The following is a 23,602-nucleotide window of genomic DNA, read 5'->3' as shown; positions in this document are numbered from 1 at the left end:
TACCACCCAAGTGAACTGTGTCAACGTTAACACGACCTCCATAAATAAGTTAATACTGTTACTATTCTCTCGTGTTTGTCAGAATGTCAGTATGTGCATGTGTATCTGGCCGTAACATAGCCCCTATATACAGTGTGTGCATGTGTATCTGGCTGTAACATAGCCCCTATATACAGTGTGCATGTGTATCTGGCTGTAACATAGCCCCTATATACAGTATGTGCATGTGTATCTGGCTGTAACATAGCCCCTATATACAGTGTGCATGTGTATCTGGCTGTAACATAGCCCCTATATACAGTATGTGCATGTTTACATGGCCCTAACATAGCCCCTATATACAGTATGTGTATCTGGCTGTAACATAGCCCCTATATACAGTATATGCATGTGTATCTGGCCGTAACATAGCCCCTATATACAGTGTGTGCATGTGTATCTGGCCGTAACATAGCCCCTATATACAGTATGTGCATGTGTATCTGGCCGTAACATAGCCCCTATATACAGTGTGTGCATGTGTATCTGGCCGTAACATAGCCCCTATATACAGTATATGCATGTGTTTCTGGCTGTAACATAGCCCCTATATACAGTATGTGCATGTGTTTCTGGCTGTAACATAGCCCCTATATACAGTATGTGCATGTGTTTCTGGCTGTAACATAGCCCCTATATACAGTATGTGCATGTGTATCTGGCTGTAACATAGCCCCTATATACAGTGTGCATGTGTATCTGGCTGTAACATAGCCCCTATATACAGTGTGCATGTGTATCTGGCTGTAACATAGCCCCTATATACAGTGTGTGCATGTGTATCTGGCCGTAACATAGCCCCTATATACAGTATGTGCATGTGTTTCTGGCCGTAACATAGCCCCTATATACAGTATGTGCATGTGTATCTGGCCATAACATAGCCCCTATATACAGTATGTGCATGTGTATCTGGCCGTAACATAGCCCCTATATACGGTATGTGGATGTTTACATGGCCCTAACATAGCCCCTATATACAGCATGTACATGTGTACATTGCCCTAACATAGCCCCTATATACGGTAAGTGCATGTGTATCTGGCCATAACATAGCCCCTATATACAGTGTATGCATGTGTATCTGGCCGTAACATAGCCCCTATACACAGTATGTGCATGTGTATCTGGCCGTAACATAGCCCCTATATACGGTATGTGGATGTTTACATGGCCCTAACATAGCCCCTATATACAGTATGTGCATGTGTACATGGCCCTAACATAGCCCCTATATACAGCATGTACATGTGTACATTGCCGTAACATAGCCCCTTGTGGAGACATGGGGGGGTCGGCAGGCTCCTCTGTCCACTAGCCGAAAAAGCATGGACCAGTATGGACCAGGGATCGACTGACCCCCCCCAATGTCTCCACAAGGGGCTATGTTAGGGCAATGTGCACATGCACATACTGTATATTGGGGCTATTTTAGGGCCATATACACATGCACAAACTGTATATGGGGGCTATTTTAGGGCCATGTATGTGCACCTCGGTCCGCTAGCTGAAACAGTATGGACCAGGGATCGTCCTGCCAAACGTCCGCTCGCCCTTTAACTTGGGCAAAACGCTGCTCAGACAACAAAGGGTGAGGGTAAAACAGTGTAGCAATGCTTTATTGAACCACAGAACAGGCAGATAACACATAGAACAGTCCCAGCAAAGTATCCAAGATGGTGCACATTACAGAGTCTCACCTGTCCTCTGACTCATCTGGATAATGGCAGCTTCAGAGCTCCGAGGGTCGACACACACAGGCACGCACACAGTGAGGAGGTAATGACATGCATAGGATGATGACAGTCCATTCAGGTACAAGGGCCAATTGACCGGAGGGTCACACCCTGGCTTCTCAAAACAAATCTATGGTGCCAGGTGACTGGGTAGTCCCAACCTGGTTTCTCCAAACATATCCATGGTGCCAGGTGACCGGATGGTCCCAACATGGTTTCTCCAAACATATCCATGGGTTCCAGGTGACTGGATGGTCCCAACCTGGTTCCTCCAAACAAATCCATGGGTCCAAAGTGAATGGAAGGTCCCAACCTGGTTTCTCCGATCAAATCCATGGGTCCAAGGTGAACGGATGGTCCCAATAATAAATCTGTTTCCCTCATGATGGAGCCATGATGTATTGGCTGCTATCCTGTCTCTGGTCCTTTGGATGTTTTAATGTCTTGGCCGAATCTCTGTATGTCTGTCTCATAGAGGCATATCACCTCTTTTTACGTTTAACAAGTGTCCTTCAATCCAGCATTTATATAAAGGGAAAGAATTGAGATGAGATCAAGTAGCATTACTTGGTTATTTAATTTACTTCCATAGTTTTTCCTCCTCTGTTTTCAAAGTCAACAAATTATCTTGCCAGCACGTTGCATAATTAGCATATCAGTACATATCACTAGTCATCAAGGATAAGAGCACAATATGTTATATAAAATATCAACTTACAAGTTAATATTACAGGATTACACAAACAAAAGTCTGTTTTCTTGACCAACCAGAAATCAACACTTAAATTCAAAAGTCAACATATAGATAACAGTCTATTCTTTCTGTCTTGCTAAAAATAGTCACCTGGTTAATTAAGATATAATGCTGTGTCTTCGCACCCCTATATACACTATGTGCATGTTTGTACAATAAAAACAAAAAAGGAAAAAGCACCGAGATTACAGTCAGTGGGGATAACATTGTTTATATTTACATGCAGTGTTTATGCAACAAAATTACTAAAAAAAGAAGCGCATATCAAATGCCAATGATAGTGTTACATAATTATTTGACACTGTATATACTGTGTATATAATACTATAAACGCTGCATAGAAGTAATCCAAATAGAGGATACATGAAATATGACATGGAATGTGAAATAACAAGAACATACAAAGATTATATAAATGAATGAATAACAAAAACCATGAAAACATCATGCAACATGGTCCAGAGAATGTACAAAAAAAATCTCAAAAATTCTCAAAAAGGACCACGGAGAGAATATGATGTACTTGTCACCGGGATGAAATGTTATTATATATATATATATATATATATATATATATATATATATATATCTGCTGACGACCATACAGAATGGCAGCACAGCTCCAGGGCAGCTCCCATCACCCCTGCTGTGACGTGCTGGTGCAATGACGTCATCAGTCAGCACGCGCCATGTACATGCTGGCGACAAGCAGAAGTGGAGCCTCAATGACCGGAGCAAAGCGCTGGGGGAAAGGGAGCAGGGTGAGTGTGTTGTTTCTTTTAATTATTAATGTATGTATGGGATGTGTGACTATACATATGGGCTATATGAGGGCTCTTACTGTATATATAGGGGGCTATGTTTAGGCTCAAACTGTATTTAGATTGCTGTGTGGGCGCTCATACTGTATATAGGAGTCTATATGAGGGCTTTTATTGTATATAGGAGTCTGTGTGAGGGCTCATACTATATATAGGGGGCTATATGAGGCATCATACTGTATATAGGGGCTATGTGAGGGCTCATACTGTATATAGGGGCTATGTGAGGGCTCATACTGTATATAGGTTGCTCTGGGGGATTCATACTGTATATATGAGTCTGTGAGGGTTCATACTGTATATAGGAAGCTATGAGCCCACCCGTGATGAAGGCACACTGAAACGCATGGTGGGTAGGCGCATATCGGTGTAAGCTGCACAGTTTATGAATTAAGGTACTTTATCTATCTTCCTTGATCACATTTGACCATGTAACATGTTTCCAATAACAGCTGTGTCGCTTTCTGGTGAAATGTATATTAGACACTCCATGTCTTTGTCCAGGAATGGTGGACGTATTACTTTGCACATGCACTTTACTGGAATACATATCCACGTACAGCATTGATGTTGCCTGTAGGATTAATCCTTAGTTCCTAGCCCAATTGTGGCTATGGATCTATTTTCACATGCACTTTGCTCATATATATATATGATATCGAGTGTTTATGTCCATCCTGGACAACAACAGATACATACAGTATATATATATATATATATATATATATATATATATATATATATATATAATTTCATTACAGTGACAAACACTACATCATATTTTCTCCATGGTTACTTTTGTGACTTTTGAGATTTTTTGTGAGTTTTTTTTTGTGAATTTTCTGGATCCTTTTGCATAATTTTTTTCATGTTGTTTTTGCTATTTTTTCATTTATATAATCTATGCACGTTATCAGGGGTGGGATTCAGCCGGTACGACCCGGTACGGGGCAGCCGTTTACTAAAATTTCTATCTGCCAGCGTTCCGGTAATTGAAAATTGTTACCACGCCCCCGGACCGCCCCCGGCTACAACAATTATTAGTTTCACGTCTCCGCCTCGCCAGGATTTTACTCCCTGTTGGATCCTATAAACTCCATGTTAGCAGACTTCCTCACTCATACACTTTATGTATATTATAATGTATAATATATATGTGTATGCTTTATACACCTTCATGAGATCAGTCAGTGATCTGCAGACAGAGCGCAGCGCCCGGACGCAGACTCGCCCTCCCGCCTCACATTACCTCATTTTTTCTGGACGTCACTCACAATATCTCCTCTGCTCCACTTCCGGGTGGTGGAATAGTCATGTGACCGCGCATCATGGCGGCCTGGCTGTGGCTTCTCCTGTGTTCAGGTGAGGAGATTGGTCACCAGTGTTACAGCTAGGACGTGTCATGGAGTCTGAAAGCCGCAGAAGCGAAGGCAGTGTTAAGGTGCCGTTACACTAAGCAACTTACCAGCGATCGCGACCAGCGACGTGATCGCTGGTAAGTTGCTGTGTGGTCGCTGGGGAGCTGTCACACAGACAGCTCTCTCCAGCGACCAAGCGACTTCGGCATCGCTGAAACTGTCTTCAGCGATGCCGAAGTCCCCATGTAAAAAAAAAAAAAACACTACATACGCACCTTCTGTCGTCCTTCATGTCCCTCGGAGCTTGCCGCACTGACTGTGTCTCAGCGCCGGCCGGCCGTAACAGCGGTGCCCAGCGGTGAACCGCTGTTACTGCAGGTTCACCGCTGGGCTCTGCTTTACGGCCGGACGGCGCTGAGACACAGTCAGTGCGGCAAGCTCCAGGGGACATGACGGACAACAGACGGTGAGTATGTAGTGTTTTTTTTTTTACTTTTACCATGGTATCCATGGTAAATATCGGGTTACTAAGCGCGGCCCTGCGCTTAGTAACCCGATGTTTACCATGGATACCAGTGAAGACATCGCTGGATCGGCGTCACACACGGCGATCCAGCGGTGTCAGCGGGAGAGTTGCGACGAAAGAAAGTTCGTCCACTCTCCCTGCAACCAGCGATATCCCAGCAGGATCCAGATCGCTGCTGCGTGCCAAACATAGCGATATCGCTGCAACGTCACGGATCGCTGGCGATATCGCCTAGTGTGACGGTACCTTTATTCTAAGACTGTCCTGTCACTGCGTTCTGGGACTTGTAGTTCCTGCCATAGCCTTAGAGAATTCTGGCACTTGTAGTTCCTGCCATAATCTCATGTAATTCTGGGACTTGTAGTTCCTGCGGTAACATCAGTGCATTCTGGGACTTGTAATTCCTGCAGTAATCTCAGGTAATTCTGAGACTTGTAGTTCCATCTATAATAATAGGGAATTCTGGGACTTATAGTCCCCGCAGTAATTCTGGGAGTTGTACTTCCTGTAAATGCTGTATTATGGGGCCTGTAGACCTATTAGCTGAGCTATGCTGGGACTAGTAGTTCCCCTGTGTGCCCATTACATGATCAGGATAGATTTGATTGACAAACAGAAGAGATCCTGCCCGCACCGTATATTGGGACCACCGCACCGTATATTGGGGACCCCGCACTGTATATCGGGACCACCGCACTGTATATCGGGACCACCGCACCGTATGTTGGGACCACCGCACTGTATATCGGGACCACCACACTGTATATCGGGACCACCACACCGTATGTTGGGACCACCGCACCGTATGTCGGGGACACCGCACCGTATATCGGGGACATTTAACTAAGGATGTTGTGGACTGATCAGCTAAAGCACCTTGTACACGGACAATTGTCCTGTGCAGTACATTTGCTTTAGTCGTTTGTTTCTTTGAATGACTTTAATACCGTATGTCACAACGTATTCTTGTCATTAAGGGAGACAAACTGCTTCAAAAAATATGAATCGTGCCACTGGGCGTGGCTTATTAGTATGGGCGGGGTTATTGAAAATGGGCGTGGCCAAAATTCCGGCCGCCGCGACTTAGAGGACCTGTTGTTAAAAATTTGAATCCCACCCCTGCACGTTATATATATTACATACCATGTTATATTTGATTTATCCTCTATTTAGATTATTTTTAAGCAGCTTTTATAGTATTATATACAAAATTAGTGTCTAATAATTATGTAACACTGTAATTGGCATCTTTTAGTAATTTTGTTGCATAATCACTGCATATTATTTGTGTAATAAATATAAAACATGTTATCACCACTGACCGTAATCTCGATCCTTTTTCCTTTATATAATAAATTTTGCTTCCTTTTATAATACAGGTGGCAAATTTGCAATCATCAGCCCGGAAGCTGCCCATGGGACGTACTTGGACCTTCCAACATGAAAACGATCCAAAACACAAGGCCAAGTCGACCTGTCATTGGCTACAGCAGAACAAAGTGAAGGTTCTGGAGTGGCCATCTCAGTCTACTGACCTCAGTATCATTGAGCCACTCTGGGGAGATCTCAAGCGCGCAGTTCATGCTAGACAGCCCAGGAATTTACAGGAACTGGAAGCTTTTTGCCAAGAAGAGTGGGCAGCTTTACCATCTGAGAAAATAAAGAACCTCATCCAAAACTACCACAAAAGACTTCAAGCTGTCATTGATGTTAGAGGGGCAATACACGGCATTAAGAAATGGGGGATGTGAACTATTGATCAGGGTCATTTGGATGTTTTGGGTTGTCACTATGATTCATAAAAGAGAAAGCACAGTAGTCTGACAATAAATGGCTTCACCCAACCACTAACCATGAATGGAGAAAAAGTTTTGGTGTTATCATCCATATTCTCTGAAAAAAGGCCAAGAAAGCAAAAATGAAGTAAACTTTTGAGCCCAACTGTAAATATTGTTATACTGTTACATACTAACCACAGAGTACATATATTTATTCCTGGCTGTGTCTATGTTCTTTTCTTAATTATGTTTGTACAATGTACAGTCGGTGAAATAAGTATTGAACGTGTCACCAATTTTCTAAGTAAATCTATTTATAAAGGTGTTACTGACATGAAATTCTCAGCAGATGTCGATAACAACCATTTAAATCCACATTCAAATCCACAGAGTGAAATAAATAAAACCAAAGATGCCCATAAATTATGTGTAATGATGAGGAATGGCACAGGTAAAAAAGATTGTACATGCTTACTTCATACCAAAGCCTTTGCTGGTAATGAAGCTTCAATATGCCTTCTGTATGGATAAACTAGTCGCAGGCATTGCTCAGGTGTGATTTTGTCCCATTCTTCCATACAAACTTTCTTCACATCCTGAAGGTTCCATGGACTCCTTCGATGAATTCTGAGCTCTGGTTCCTTCCATAGATCACTGCCTTGTTGAAATGTCCAATCTCGTTTAATCTTCCTCAATCTGGTAGAATGCACCAGATTTGTATCAAGAATTTATCGATACATTTGTCCATTCATCCTTTCTTAAATCATATGACGTTTGACAGTTCCGTACACTGAAAAACAGCCCCACACCATGATGTTCCCACCTCCAAACTTCACTGTCGGTATGGTGTTTTTTGGGATGATATGCAGTGCTTGTGTGAATCATGGCATGCAAAGAATTGTTTAAGTGTTGCTGAGCAAACTGTGAATGACCTGAAAACATGCTTTTGTTCAATAATGGAGGTTGCATGGTGAACGTGCATACAGGCCATGGAGCTTGAGTGCATTACTGATAGTTTTCTTTGAAATGATTGCACCTGCTGATTCTTTAGCTCTCCACAAATGGTCCTTGGCTCTTGGACAACTCTTTAAATAATTCCTTTCACTCCTCTGTCTGAAATCTTGCGGGAAGCACCTGGTCATGGCTGATTTCTCATGAAATAATGTTCTTTCCACTTACCGATTATCACCCCAGCAATGCTCATTGGAGCCTTCATTAGATTAAAAATTCTTCTGTAAATAATGCCATCAAGATGTTTTGCAACAATAAGGTTGTAAAGGTCTTGAGACAGCTCACTGGTTTAACCCATCAGGAGATGTTTTTTTGTGTGGCACCTTGGTAATGAGACACCTTTTTATCACCATCAGTTGAACCAACTGATATTATTTTTCACTAAGTGGCAGGATTGCTTTCTAATTACTGATAAATTTCAGTGGGTGTCAGGACTTTCCATGGCTTTTTGCACCTCAATTGCTTATGGTGTACAAGACTTTTTCCTTGTGGCATTTCTAACTATTAGACTTAACTTTATTTATGGACATCTTTGCTGATTTCTTTGCCTGCGTGAATTGGGTGGGCTGTCACCGACATCTGGTGAAAATGTCATGTCAGTAGCAATAGGTTTACTTAGAAAATTGGTGACGTGTTCAATACTTATTTCACTCACTGAATGTGCATGTTTGTACTATGTATATGTCTGTGTACATGCGTGTATTATGTACACTCATACCCGTAAGTGTTGGCACCCTTAAAATTGCTTCAGAAAATGAAGTATTTCTCCCAGAAAATTATTGTAATTCTACATATTTTATTATACACATGTTTATTTCCTTTTGGGTGTATTGGAACAACACAAAAGACTGAGGAAAAAAAAGGCAAATTGGACATAATTTCACACAAAACCCCCAAAATGGGCAGGACAAAATTGTTGGTACCTTTCCAATATTGCGGGTAAACAACTTTGTTTCAATCATGTGATGCTCGTTCAAACTCACCTGTGGCAAGTAACAGGTGTGGGGAATATGAAAATCACACCTGAAATCAGATATAAAGGGGAGAAGTTGACTCAATCTTTGCATAATGTATCTGTGTGTGTCACACTAAGCACGGAAAACAGAAAGAGGAGAAGAGAACACTCTGACGACATGAGAACCAAAATTGTTGAACAATATAATTAATCTCAAGTTTGCAAGTCCATCTCCAGAGATCTTGATGTTACTTTCTCCACAGTGCACAACATAATCAAGAGGTTTACAACCCATGGGACTGTAGCTAATCCCCCTCGACGTGGACAGCAGAGAAAAATTGTTGAAATGTTGCAATATAGAATAATCCATATAGTGGATAAGCAGCCCCAATCAAGTTCCCAAGCTGTCCTGCAGGCTCAGAGTGCATTAGTGTCAGCGTGAACTATCCACATGTGAATGAAAAATAACACTATGCCAGGAGACCCAGGAGTACCCTACTGCTGACACAGAGACATAAATAAGCTAGACTATGCCAGGAGACCCAGGAGTACCCTACTGCTGACACAGAGACATAAATAAGCTAGACTGCAGTCTGCCAAAGTGTACATGAGTAAGCCAAAATCCTTCTGGGAAAGCTTCTTGTGGATAGATGAGACCAAGATAGAGGTTTTTTGGTAAAGCACATCATTCTACTCTTTACTGAAAATGGAATTAGACCTAAAAAGATAAGAACACAGCACCTACTGTCAAATATGGTGGAGGTTGAAATATGTTTTGGGGGTGTTTTGCTGCCTTTGGCACTTGATGCCTTGACTGTGTGTAAGACATCATGAAATCTGAAGATTAGCAAAAGATTTGAGGTCACAATGTAGTGCCCAGTGTCAGAAAGCTAGGCTTGCAACCAAGGTCATGGATATTCCAGCAGGACAATGACCCCAAACATACTTCAACAAGCCCCCAGAAATAGTTGTAAACAAAGCACTGGAAAGTTCTGAAGTGGCAACAATGAGTCCTGATCTCAATCCCATTGATCACCTGTGAAGAGATCTTAACATTGCTGTTGGGAGAAGGCGCCTTCCCATATGAGAGACCTGGAGCAGTTTGCAAAAGAAAAGTGGTGCAAAATTCCAGCTGAGAGGTGTCAGAAGCTTGTTGATTCTTATAGGAAGCGATTGATTGCAGTTATTTATTCCAAAGGGGGTGCAACCAAATATTAAGCTGAGTGCTAACAATTTTGTCCGGCCCATTTTTGATGTTTTGGGTGAAATTATGTCCAATTTGCCTTTGTATCTGTTTTTTTTGGTGTTATTAAAATACACACAAAGGAAATAAACATGTGTATGACAAAACGTGTAATAGCAGTAATTTTCTGGGAGCAATTCTTAATTTTCTGGAGCAATTTCAAAGGTGCCCAAACTTTTGGCCATAACTGTACAGGTGTAATGTGTAAGTACATGTGTTTTGACAGGTGCATACGTTATTATATTGTGCTAATGTGATGGTGTATGTAAATGTGCGTGTCTTTATGTAATAGATGAGGGGCCCAGACGCACGTTTTGCACAGGGGCCCCTCACTGTCCATGTCTGCCACTGACAGCAGCGTTTCTAGACATTAGTTTTTCCTCCATTTTCTTCCTCAATAAGAGTCGTTACATTTTACATAATCAGTTGGAGATCTCATGAATGATTCTCCATGTTGGCGAGAGGCGATCAATGAAAGTTGTAATTGCTCACAATTAGCCGAAGCTTTTCTTAAACTCTGTATCTCATTCCTAGAATCCGCTCAGATGTTTTTTCTCCTGTCGCCCTGAGATCCAAGAAAATGACCGGCAGTATGAAACACGGGTTATGTACCACAATGATCGAGGTGATTGGTGAACGCTCCATCGAGAGTTTCTAAGACCTCCCGGTGTTTTCTCATGAGCTGGGAGACATATATGGGTCACGATGGAAGATTAAGAGACCTGCATTTTCCAAATGGCGCTCCTTTCATGATGTTTCGTGCTCTGTGTGCTTAAAATACATGGTTGGTAATTCTCCATCTCACACCAGAGATTTCCAATCAGTCTGAGAGTGAACCTATGTATGAAACTTATCAGCCGAGATGTTAGGCAGTGAGGAGCCAGTAGGAGGGGATGATGCGGAACACTGGGGTGGAATGCTGGGATGGCGCACTGGGTCGGGACAAGGGTAAAACACTGAGGCGAGACACTGGGGCAGAACACTGCAGTGGAAGACTGGCGTCACACTAGCGAGTTTTACGGACGTATGAGAGGTGCAGAAAATACGGATTGCATACGGTACAATGAATCTCTATGGCCCAGCTCCTATCAGCCGTATTTTACGGATCCGTATTATACGGTCTTGTACGGCTGTAGAAAATCGCAGCATGCTGCGTTTGTCACCGTATTGCGCAGAAAAATCGCCAATGAAAGTCTATGGCGGCGAGAAAAATACGGATTACACACGGACCAGCAGTATGACCTGCGAGAAATACGCAGCGGTGTTCTCTAGAAAAGCCGGTAATTCAATTGCCGGCTTTTTCTTTCTCCTTCACAAACCCGACAGGATATGAGACATGATTACATACAGTAAACCATCTCATATCCCTTTTTTTTGCATATTCCACACTACTAATGTTAGTAGTGTGTATGTGCAAAATTTGGGCGCTGTAGCTTGTAAAATAAAGGGTTAAATCGTGGAAAAAATTGGCGTGGGCTCCCGCGCAATTTTCTCCGCCAGAGTGGTAAAGCCAGTGACTGAGGGCAGATATTAATAGCCAGGAGAGGGTCCATGGTTATAGGACCCCCCGTGGCTACAAACATCTGCCCCCAGCCACCCCAGAAAAGGCACATCTGGAAGATGCGCCTATTCTGGCACTTGGCCACTCTCTTCCCACTCCTGTGTAGCGGTGGGATATGGGGTAATGAAGGGTTAATGTCACCTTGCTATTGTAAGGTGACATTAAGCCAGATTAAATAATGGAGAGGCGTCGAATCATGTCACCTATCCATTATTAATCCAATTGTATGAAAGGGTTAAAAAACACACACACATTATTTAAAAGTATTTTAATGAAATAAAGACACAGGGTGTTGTAATATTTTATTATACTGGTAATCCACCTGAAGACCCTCGTCCTGTAAAAAAGTTAACATAAAAAATCAACAATATCCCATACCTTCCGTCATTCTGTCCCACGATGTAAATCCATCTGAAGGGGTTAAATCATTTTACAGCCAGGAGCTGTGCTAATGCAGTGCTCCTGGCTGTAAAACCCCAGGGAATGAATTGAGTGCAGGGGAATATTCTGTAGTTACCTTGAGTGGTGGTGATTGTTATGACCCCAGTGGACAGGGTCTCAGAGGAACGTGTAAGTCTGCGAGATTCAAAAATCCAGCTCATAGGGCTGTGGTAACTGGGTTGACCAAATAGCTACTCCTAACGCCAACACTAGAAGTAGCCGGGGATCATGCCTACGGTGATCGCTAGATGACTCGCGCCAGCCGGAGAATCTAACTACCCCTAGGAGAAGAAAACAAAGACCTCTCTTGCCTCCAGAGAAAGGGACCCCAAAGCAAGATACAAGCCCCCCACAAATAATAACGGTGAGGTAAGAGGAAATGACAAACACAGAAATGAACCAGGTTCAGCAAAGAGAGGCCAGCTTACTAATAGCAGAATATAGCAAGATAACTTATCTGGTCAACAAAAACCCTATAAAAATCCACGCTGGAGATTCAAGAACCCCCGAACCGTCTAACGGTCCAGGGGGAGAACACTAGCCCCCTAGAGCTTCCAGCAAAGGTCAGGATACAGATTGGAACAAGCTGGACAAAAATACCAAACTAAACAAAAGCAAAAAGCAAGGAAGCAGACTTAGCTTGAAATACAGGAACCAGGATCATAGGACAAGAGCACAACAGATTAGCTCTGATTTCCACGATGCCAGGCATAGAACTGAAGGTCCAGGGAGCTTATATAGCAACGCCCCTGAACTAACGGCCCAGGTGAGGATATAGGAAAAGACAGAAGCTCCAGAGTCAAATCACTAATGACCACTAGAGGGAGCAAAAAGCAAAATCACAACAGGTGATACGCCCTCTGCTGGATGTTCTCATATGAACTCGAGCCTGGGAAAAATTCCCACGCTCAAGTTCATATGAGGACATCCAGCAGAGGGCGCCTCACCGTGACTCAAGGTAACTTCAGGACATTCCCCTGCTTTCCATTCATTCACAACATTTTACAGACAGGAGCACAGCTGCATTAGCAGAGCTCCTGGCTGTAAAATGATTTAACCCCTTCAGATGGATTTACATCGTGGGACTGACAGAACGACGGAAGGTATGGGATATTGTTGATTTTTTATGTTACCTTTTTTACAGGACGAGGGTCTTCAGGTGGATTACCAGTATAATAAAATATTACAACACCCTGTGTCTTTATTTCATTAAAATACTTTTAAATGATGTGTGTGTGTTTTTTTTTAACCATTTCGTACTATTGGATTAATAATGGATAGGTGACATAATTGACGCCTCTCCATTATTAATCTGGCTTAATGTCACCTTACAATAGCAAGGTGGCATTAACCCTTCATTACCCCATATCCCATCGCTACACGGGAGTGGGAAGAGAGTGGCCAAGTGCCAGAATAGGCGCATCTTCCAGATGTGCCTTTTCTGGGGTGGCTGGGGGCAGATGTTTTCAGCCAGGGGGGGGCCAATAACCGTGGACCCTCTCTAGGCTATTAATATCTGCCCTCAGTCACTGGCTTTACCACTCTGGCAGAGAAAATTGCACGGGAGCCCACGCCAAATTTTTCCGCGATTTAACCCTTTATTTTACAAGCTACAGCGCCCAAATTTTGCACATACACACTACTAACATTAGTAGTGTGGAATATGCAAAAAAAAAGGGGATATGAGATGGTTTACTGTATGTAATCATGTCTCATATCCTGTCGGGTTTGGGAAGGAGAAATGAAAAGCCGGCAATTGAATTACCGGCTTTTCACATATCTCGCGCTGAATTAAATATAAATACACAATATATATATATATAAATATATATATATATATATATATATGTGTCCCAATGACATATAATGAAATATATATATATATACTGTATATATGTTTTACCGAACATTTGAGCCCATAAATCCATTAGATGTCGGTTTTGCAAGCCTGCGAGAAAATCTCGCAGTACGGATGCCATACGGATTACATACGGAGGGTGCCATGCGCAAAATACGCTGACACACCCTGCATACGGATGACATACGGATCACTATTTTGGGAACATTTCTGCGTATTACGGCCGTAAAAAACGGACCGTATTTTCATACGCTGAGTGTGACGCCGGCCGAACACTGGGGCAGGACATTGGGGTGGAACACTGCGGTGGAACACTGGGGCAGGACCCTCGCTCAGAACACTGGGGTTGAACAATCGGGCAGATTATAAAAATATTTGAAAGAAAACTATCATTGTTGCCCATAGCAACCTTTTTTTGAATGCAGCAAGGACAAAATGCATATTGCACACTGATGACACATGGACGACATCCGGGTGTCATCAGTGTGACATGTATCAGTGCCTGGGAAAATGCAGTACAGTTCGTGCTGTTCCCAGGTGCCGGGTGCTGAATCCTACTGTCATCATTGTTGCCTGGTCTCCCTGCGTTCAGCGAGAACAGGTGAGTTTGATGACAGTTGTAGTCAGCACACGCCATCTGTGTCTAGCGCTAACTACGACTGTCATCATTGTCGCCTGGTCTCCTTGCATTCAGCGAGACCAGGCGAGTCTGATGATAATTTGTAGTCAGCGGCCGCCGTCTTTGTCTAGCGCATATTAAATATGTATAAATTATTTTTTTTAAAAACTATAATTTTCATAAAGAGTTGAGAGAAAGCAGATGGCTGGGGGCTAATGTTATCATTTTGGGAAAGGGCCAATAGCAATAAAGATTCCCAGGCAATGAATATCAGCTCACAGCTGTTTGCTTAGCCTTTACTGGTTATTATAGGGGAGACCTCCCCCCCCAAAAAAAAAAAATTACTTGGGGTCCCCCCTAAGTTTACTAATCAGAAAAGGCTGTGCATACAGCTGTGGGCTGATATTAATAGCCTAGGCAGGAGCCATGGATATTGACCCCCTCCCAGACTAAGAACATCACCCCTCAGCCACCCCAGAAAAGTCGCATCCATTAGATGCACCAATTCTGACGCTTAGCCCACACTCTTTATTACATTTGATTATGAGGTTAATAATGGGGTTGTCTGAGAGATGCCTCTCCATTACTAACCACTGGGCTTGCTGTCAGCGGCCATTTAACAGCTGACATCAACCTCACAACTATTACGCCACTTGCCACCACACCTGGGCAAGTGGGAAGAGTGGAGGCTAAGTGCCAGAAGTGGTGCATCTAATGGATGCGATATTTCTGGGGTGGGTGAGGATAATGTTCTTAGTCTGGGAAGGGGCCAATATCCATGGCCCCTTCCTAGACTATTAATATTAGCCTGCATCTGTCTGCATAGACTTTGCTGATTAGTAATTATAGGGGACCCCATGTCATCTTTTGGTGGTGGTCACCCCTATAATAACCAGTAACGGCTACGCAAACAGCTATTGGCCCTTTCCTAGAATATTAACATTAGACGTTAGCCATTGGTGTTCTCTCCACAATTTATTTCTTTATTTAAAAAAAAAAAAATACAAGTACAGAAAAATAAGAACACAAAGCACTGATTCAAAATCACACTGACATATGTCTGTCTATCTGTCTACCTATCATGTTCCTCATCACTATCTATCTTCGAATGTCTTTAATACTTAAAAATCTTTATGTTCTATCACATTGACAGCACAAGGATGTCTCACACGGATGTCTCACAGACCCGGACCATGGATTTCACCATTACTGGTTGTTCCAGCACAGAAATCACCAGGACGTGTGAAGGAGACCTCTCTCCTCCTGCTGCATACAGCTATACAACGACTGCTCCAGCCTGTTCACCTCTCTGCACCACTGTCATCTTTTCATGCTGCACAACAACTGGCCATCTGGACTGAAGTCTACGAGATTCCATCTCACCAGGTGAAACGTAACACAGCTCCTCCCGTAATTGGTCAGAACATCATTCTCCTATTATCCATTGTCCTACAAACCACAGAAGAGAAACAAGATTCTGGTTTTCATGGGGCACCTTTTCATTTTGCATTTTCCCCCTATTAGCAGCAGCAGAGAGTGGAAAATTCCGTATGTATTTTTATTGCAGTCAGGACTCCCTTTTTAAAATATAAAGCTCTAAATCCTCTGCACTGACACAAGTTATAAAATCCTGGATGCCTGCACCACTAGGAGGACTGGGAGAGCTCCGTGCATACTGAGTATACAATAAACTCAGAAAGTAAAAAAGAATGCTGTGAGCTCCCCCTAGTGGTGGCTGCAGCCAGGATCTTATCATGTATCTCTATATACAGTGAGCTCCCCCTAGTGGTGGCTGCAGCCAGGATCTTATCATGTATCTCTATATACAGTGAGCTCCCCCTAGTGGTGGCTGCAGACAGGATCTTATCATGTATCTCTGTATACAGGGAGCTCCCCCTAGTGGTGGCTGCAGACAGAATCTTATCATGTATCTCTGTATACAGGGAGCTCCCCCTAGTGGTGACTGCAGACAGAATCTAATCTTGGATCCAGGATTCAGTAAAATGTCCACTGATTGTCTTATATTTAACTGGATCTGCACAATTTGAATCCCCCAAAATTCCTATGCTGGAATCTGAATTTGTGCAGATTTTTTTTTTTTTTTTTTACCTAAAATAAGTCTTTTAGAATCTATTTATTGATTCTCCATTATTGCATTCTAGTTTTTTTCACTTGACTGCGTTGCAGTACCAGACCCAACCTGTACATAAGGATGGTGCTGTGTCAAAACAAAAAATGTTTGTCTATTCTTAAAGTGAGCACGTATTGAATCATTACAGTAACAGTGAATATTTCATTTATTCCAGGACTCCACATCAGGATGGTGGGGGTATGGATAGAATTTTGTGATTCCTCAAAAATGTAATTGAGAATTATACATGCAAGGGGATCTCTTTGCCGAGAAGTTGAGCTGCGGACGATCCCCTTTGAAGCCTCACATCCAGTTCACTAAGAAAGGTCAAACCCATTGTAAGTGAAGATTTATTGAACCAGAGAGGAATAAAACTCTATTATATCTTCAGACGCTGCTGAATCGCCCTCTTTCATTCCGCGCTGGGAGTCTGTATCCACTATTATTTCCAGGGTTCTGCAATATGTATTGTCTTTTTTGAATGAGAGCGAGAAACAGAGAGAATACAATATTTTCTGCATCTCCGCTTCTTCAATAACAGTCACTGCCGAATGAGGTGACCGGGAGTCAAACTCCACTGTGGTCGGGGAATGGTTAAAAGTTTAATCCCCTATAACAGTGATTTTCAACCTTTTTTGAGCCGCGGCACACTTTTTATACTTAAAAAATCCCGGGGCACACCACCAACCAAAATGGCACAAAATTACACTAAAACAGTACATATTCTACATATAGTTAATAATATAGATTCTAAATGTATTTATACTCACTCAGTGTGAATATACAGCGTTTCCGCGCTGTATTTTCCGCACCATGTTCACAGCGGATTTGGTTTTCCATAGATTTACGTGGTACTGTAAACGTGATGGAAAACTGATATGAATCCGCAGCGACCAATCCGCTCCGGATCCGCAGCCAAATCCGCACCGTGTGCACATAGCCTAATTCTAACCCTAATTCCAACCCTAACCCTAATTGCAACCCTAATTCTAACCCTAATTCTAACCCTGGCCCTAAGTGCAACCCTGGCCCTAAGTGCAACCCTGGCCCTAAGTGCAACCCTAGCCCTAAGTGCAACCCTAGCCCTAAGTGCAACCCTAGCCCTAAGTGCAACCCTAAGTGCAACCCTAAGTGCAACCCTAAGTGCAACCCTAAGTGCAACCCTACCCCTACCCCTACCCCTACCCCTACCCCTACCCCTAACCCTACCCCTACCCCTACCCCTAACCCTACCCCTAACCCTACCCCTAACCCTAACCCTAATGGAAAAACAAAAATAATTATATTTTCTGTATTTTATTATTGTCCCTACCTATGGGGGTGATAAAGGGGGGGTTATTTACTATTTTTTTTATTTTGATCGCTGTGATAGAACTTATCACAGCGACCAAAATGTATAGGAACGAATCTGCCGGCCGGCAGATTCGGCGGGCGCACTGCGCATGCGCCCGCCGTTTTCCAAGATGGCGGCGCCCATGGAGAAGACGGCCGGACACCGGGAGGGACATCGGAGCTAGGTAAGTATGGGGGGGTGGGATCGGAAGACGGGGGGCGGGATCGGAGGACCGGGGGAGCGGACAGGAGGGAGGAGGGGAGCGGACAGGAGATCGGGGCAGAAAGGAGGGGGCACCATAGTTTGGGGAACTTTCCCCGCGGCACACCCGACCATGTGTCGCAGCACACTAGTGTGCCGCGGAACACTGGTTGAAAATCACTGCCCTATAACACTTTACAATGTAACATCCTGGAGAATTCCTCTGCAGAAGTAAATTGTACATTGTCTCATTTCTCCACCATTTCCAGATCTCTGCTTGCTCTTGCTGAATGGAAACATTGTTGCTTGTATTTAGAGGCTGAAGAGTCCATTGTGATCGCAAAGCTTCGCACAGCACACAGCTGTTACAATGTGGCAGTTTCCCTATATGCCGTATGCCATTACATGAGAGCGGGTCGTGGAGTTGTCTTAGGCTGCACTGATACATTGTAACAAATTACAGCTTTGTGAATGAAGGTGTAGGAAGATAATGTCAAGTTTTCACCTTTTCACATACAAATTAGAATCCCCCTATTGCTATGTTGTTATGGACTCCGGGGACATTAAGGTGGTCTCATCCGCAATGTAATGACTGGTGAAAACTTTAAAAGAGGACAATCACTCGCCATAAATATATAATTGTTCTTACCTGGTGTAAATGCCGCTGTTCCCCTGAATCCGGTGATGTTTTTCTTTTCTTCCTGCGCCTCTCTGTTCCCCAAATATGTCCTCATCTTCTTTTGCATATAAAACTAGTCTTGTTAGCCAAATAGGCGTGGCCATCAAGATGCCCGCCGAGAACTTGAGAACCACACTCACTTACAAGACTAGATCTAAGGGCAGGGAAGAAGAGGCCGTATGTCAGGAATAGAGGGGAGCAGGAACAAAACATCGCCGGAATCAGGGGAAGGCCGGAGTCACATTACTGTAATGCATCGGATGCGATCTGCTAATGACCCTCAGCTCCAGCTCTGCGGTGCCCTGGATCCGAGTGTCAGCGCTCCGTGCTCCGATCCTCTCACATCAGAGGAGACACGGAGGAGCCAGAGAAATGAATTTCTCCATCGCCTCCATTGCTGGTATCTGAGGGAATCGCACTGCATTTGGGTGACATCCAAGTACAGCGCGATGTTTCACACTCACCCAGAGACTTGTATGATTCTTCCAGCATGCTGCATTTTTTTTTCTGTCCGTTTGCGACTTTTATCAGTTAACAAACTACAAAGAGAATGAACAAGAGACAAATGTAAATCACATAAATCAAAGTTGTCACTGCTCGTCGCCTCCATTATCAGTATCTGGTGACTGCCCGTCACCTCCATCATCAGTATCTGGTGCCAGCCGCTTGCCCCCATTATCAGTATCTGGTGACCGCCCGTCAACTCCATCATCAGTATCTGGTGACCGCCCGTCACCTCCGTCATCAGTATCTGGTGACCGCCCACCACCTCCATCATCAGTATCTGGTGACCGCCCATCACCTCCATCATCAGTATCTGGTGACCGCCCATCACCTCCATCATCAGTATCTGGTGACTGCCCATCACCTCCATCATCAGTATCTGGTGACCGCCCATCACCTCCATCATCAGTATCTGGTGACCGCCCATCACCTCCATCATCAGTATCTGGTGACTGCCCATCACCTCCACCATCAGTATCTGGTGACCGCCCATCACCTCTATCATCAGTATCTGGTGACCGCCCACCACCTCCATCATCAGTATCTGGTTGACCGCCCACCACCTCCATCACTTCTTCTTGTCACTTGGAGGCAGGAGAAGGGTCGCCATTGCAGGAAGACACCAGTGATCTGGTGGTGCGAGGCAGAAACCATTATCTCCTGACGGTGGGCTTCAAGAAAATGTCGGCAGTGAGAAGCAGGAGCAGAGTCCCCGCTCTGGACATTGAGCTGCAGCCTTCAGGAAAATGACCTCCGGGGGTGACGCCTGTGCAGATTGAGATCTCATCTCCCAAATGCGCTGACACCAGCAGCTTTTCTTCTGGAGCTCAATGTGCAGAGCTGGGACTCTGCCGACATTGTCCTGAAGCCCACCACTGGAGATCAATGGCTTCTATCTTGCAAAGCTGAGGCGCCCCCTCCTCTCAGCCCAAAGCCCACAGCATCGCCCCACTCCTGCCATCTCCGGCGTCCTGCAGTGGCGGCCTTGCCTCCTGTAACCTCGCTGCTCCCCACCCCTGATAGATACATTCAGACTATAAGACTCACCCCATATTACTCCCAAATATGTGGAGTGGGGGGTGCATCTTATAATCCAAAAAATATGGTGCATTTCTCTTTTCTTCATTCATTTTGCATTTTAATTGGTAATAACCCTACATTTTGTAAATCATTCTCACATTGCAGCAATTTTTCAGCACCAGTCTAAAGATGTGCACCGTGCTGTATGTACACATAGTATCCAATGTCTGTATATGTGTGGACGTGTGTATATTATGCACCGTGCTGTATGTACGCATAGTATCCAATGTCTGTATATGTGTGGACATGTGTAGTGTGTATATTATGCACCATGCTGTATGTATAGATAGTATCAGGGCCGTATTTAGAGTTTCTGCTGCCCTAGGCACTTTTAGTGCTGCCTCCCCCTTTGGTGAGTATGACACTATCGGCAGTGACTTTAGCAAGAATCGCTGATGTGAAAGTCGCCTTTTGCAGCAGATCCGGCAGTTTTTCTGCATCTGCCGCGTAACGGATCACTTACAGCAACACTGCGTTTGGCCTCATTCCTTCCCTATGGGATTTGCGGCACTTGTTGTGATCTGACAAATGCGGTACCATACCTCCCAACTTTTGAAGAAGGGAAGGAGGTATAAAGTGTGCAGCCCGCGTAGTGCGCTGCGGCAAATTTTAGGCCACGCCTCTGACCACACCCATTTCAAAACTAGTCACACCCATATCCACATCCCAACCACAGCCATTTAACACTTCTGATCACACTGTTTTATATACAATAATTATAAACGAAACAATATGGCCACAGTGCTCCATACTGTATAATGGCCACACATGATGCTCCATACTGTATAATGACCACACATGATGCTCCATACTGTATAACGGCCACACATGATGCTCCATACTGTATAATGGCCACACATGATGCTCCATACTGTATATTGGCCGCACATGATGCTCCATACTGTATAATGGCCACACATGATGCTCCATACTGTATAACGGCCACACATGATGCTCCATACTGTATAATGACCACACATGATGCTCCATACTGTATAACGGCCACACATGATGCTCAGTACTGTATAATGGCCACACATGATGCTCCATACTGTATAATGGCCACACATGATGCTCAATACTGTATAACGGCCACACATGATGCTCCATACTGTATAATGGCCACACACAGTTTTCTCCATACTGTATAATGACCCCCCCTCGTGTATGCATGGCTCCTATTCCCCCCGTATGCATGGCTCATATTCACTCCCCCCTGTATGCATGGCTCATATTCCACCTCCCCCCTGTATGCATGGCTCATCTCTCCACCCCCCTGTATGCATGGCTCATCTCTCCACCCCCCCCCTGTATGCATGGCTCATAATCCCCCCCTGTATGTATGGCTGATGGCTCATATTCCCCGTATGCATGGCTCATAATTCCCCCCCTGTATGTATGGCTGATGGCTCATATTCCCCTGTATGCATGGCTCATAATTCCCCCGCCTGTATGCATGGCTGATGGCTCATAATTCCCCCCCCCCTGTATGTGCAGCGCCCCAGAGTTCTGGTCGTTGCAGTACTGTGGATCCGCCACTAGGGGAGCCATGGTGCGTTCGATGGCACTGAAGGAGTTCATCTGACCAGGTATCACAGACACCAATATGTTTCACAGCAGGGCCTCCGGGGGGAGCTAAGGGTGCTATTCATTAGGCCACTCCCCACCATAGTGGGTAAACTGGGGGTCAGGCAGGAAGTTAGAGGAGAAAGCTGACTGGATTGGACGAAGCAACACCTTGTGGCAGAGGGTGTTGTGGAGGAAGAGACAGTAGGGTCTCTGTCAGGGGTGGGATCCTGACAGAGGCTTGGCATTAGAAAGAACGTAACGGGACCGTGCCTGCTCAGCATAGCGGCGGTGCCCAAGGAAGGACTAGAAGCGAGATAGATTGTGCTGAGTGAGAAACGAGATCAAGCAAAAAGGAGAATACCAGTAGGGGTCGTGCTGTAGGACCGGAGCAACATCCTACTGAGGCGCATTACCGGTGGCCGGAACGCCGAGGGAGTGGAATAGCATACAGCTTCAAGCCATACTCCAAACAGCGGCAGGGCAGTCAGTTTAAGGCGGGCTGTCTACCACATATCACCTATGAAGTCTTGGGGGGCAATTGCGGGAGAGGGGCGTCTCTAGGGTCCCGGAAGAACTCCAGGCCTACCTGACAAACGGGTGCCGTTCCAACCTGAATAACAGGGAGGGATGGAATACGAGAAGAACATCAGTGAATCGAGTTGTGAGGGAACTTAAGAAACAGACACAACAGTTGTGGGGTACTTTCCGTGAGCACAGCAGGGAAGGACTACAACACATAGCGCTAAGAAGGAGGGCACTGATTTCCACCTGTGAGGAGAACTCTGGAAGTGCCATCGGACCGACCGGACTTGCGCAGCCTGGTGAACCGTATTCTGGACTGCGGACTGAGAGATCTCCAGTAAAGAGGTAAAGAGACTGCAACCTGGTGTCCTCGTTATTTACCGCGACCTGCACCCCACAACTGCACCGCTACACCACCGTTACTGCACCATCATCATCACTATTTACAACGGACGTCCCCCACTGACAGACAGGGCCACGGACCGGGTCTAGCCACCGTGACAACCCCAGGACTGAGATCCCAGAGGCCCGGCTCCGGGTACCCCTCGGCCCTGCGGCGGTGTGGGGGCGCTCCGCATCTTGGCGTCACGAACAGGATCTACTTAAGCCTGAAGAATCAGGTCATGTGTGCCTTGGAACTGTGATTTATAGTGCTTGGACTGTACTTTATTAGAAGGGCCGTGTATTGCCGCTTGTCGCCAGAAGTTCCCGCCAAAACCGCCGCCATTACAGCGCTAAGGAGAGCGCAGGAGAAGAAGAAGGGCGTGGAAGTGGGCGTGAACAAGCTGAAGAGCGCGAAAGACAATGGCCGCCCAGTCTAAATATCTCGGCCCCTTGAGGACGTGTCCGTCAGCAGCCGAGATCCGCCTCCTGATCCTTAATG

At 44.7% G+C, this 23,602-nt stretch overlaps 1 long non-coding RNA gene across 1 annotated transcript; it reads left to right on the top strand.

Annotated features, from left to right (window-relative positions):
* Window positions 1-10,902: 10,902 nt before the first annotated feature.
* Window positions 10,903-17,367, top strand: LOC143788350 (uncharacterized). Its single transcript, XR_013218610.1, has 3 exons — window positions 10,903-11,005; window positions 15,854-16,086; window positions 17,007-17,367. It is a non-coding gene; the product is annotated as an uncharacterized LOC143788350 (long non-coding RNA).
* Window positions 17,368-23,602: the final 6,235 nt, after the last annotated feature.

This window comes from Ranitomeya variabilis, chromosome 8, assembly GCF_051348905.1.
Source record: "Ranitomeya variabilis isolate aRanVar5 chromosome 8, aRanVar5.hap1, whole genome shotgun sequence".
Classification (NCBI taxonomy): domain Eukaryota; kingdom Metazoa; phylum Chordata; class Amphibia; order Anura; family Dendrobatidae; genus Ranitomeya; species Ranitomeya variabilis.
This window is presented reverse-complemented; position numbering and strand designations above follow the sequence as displayed.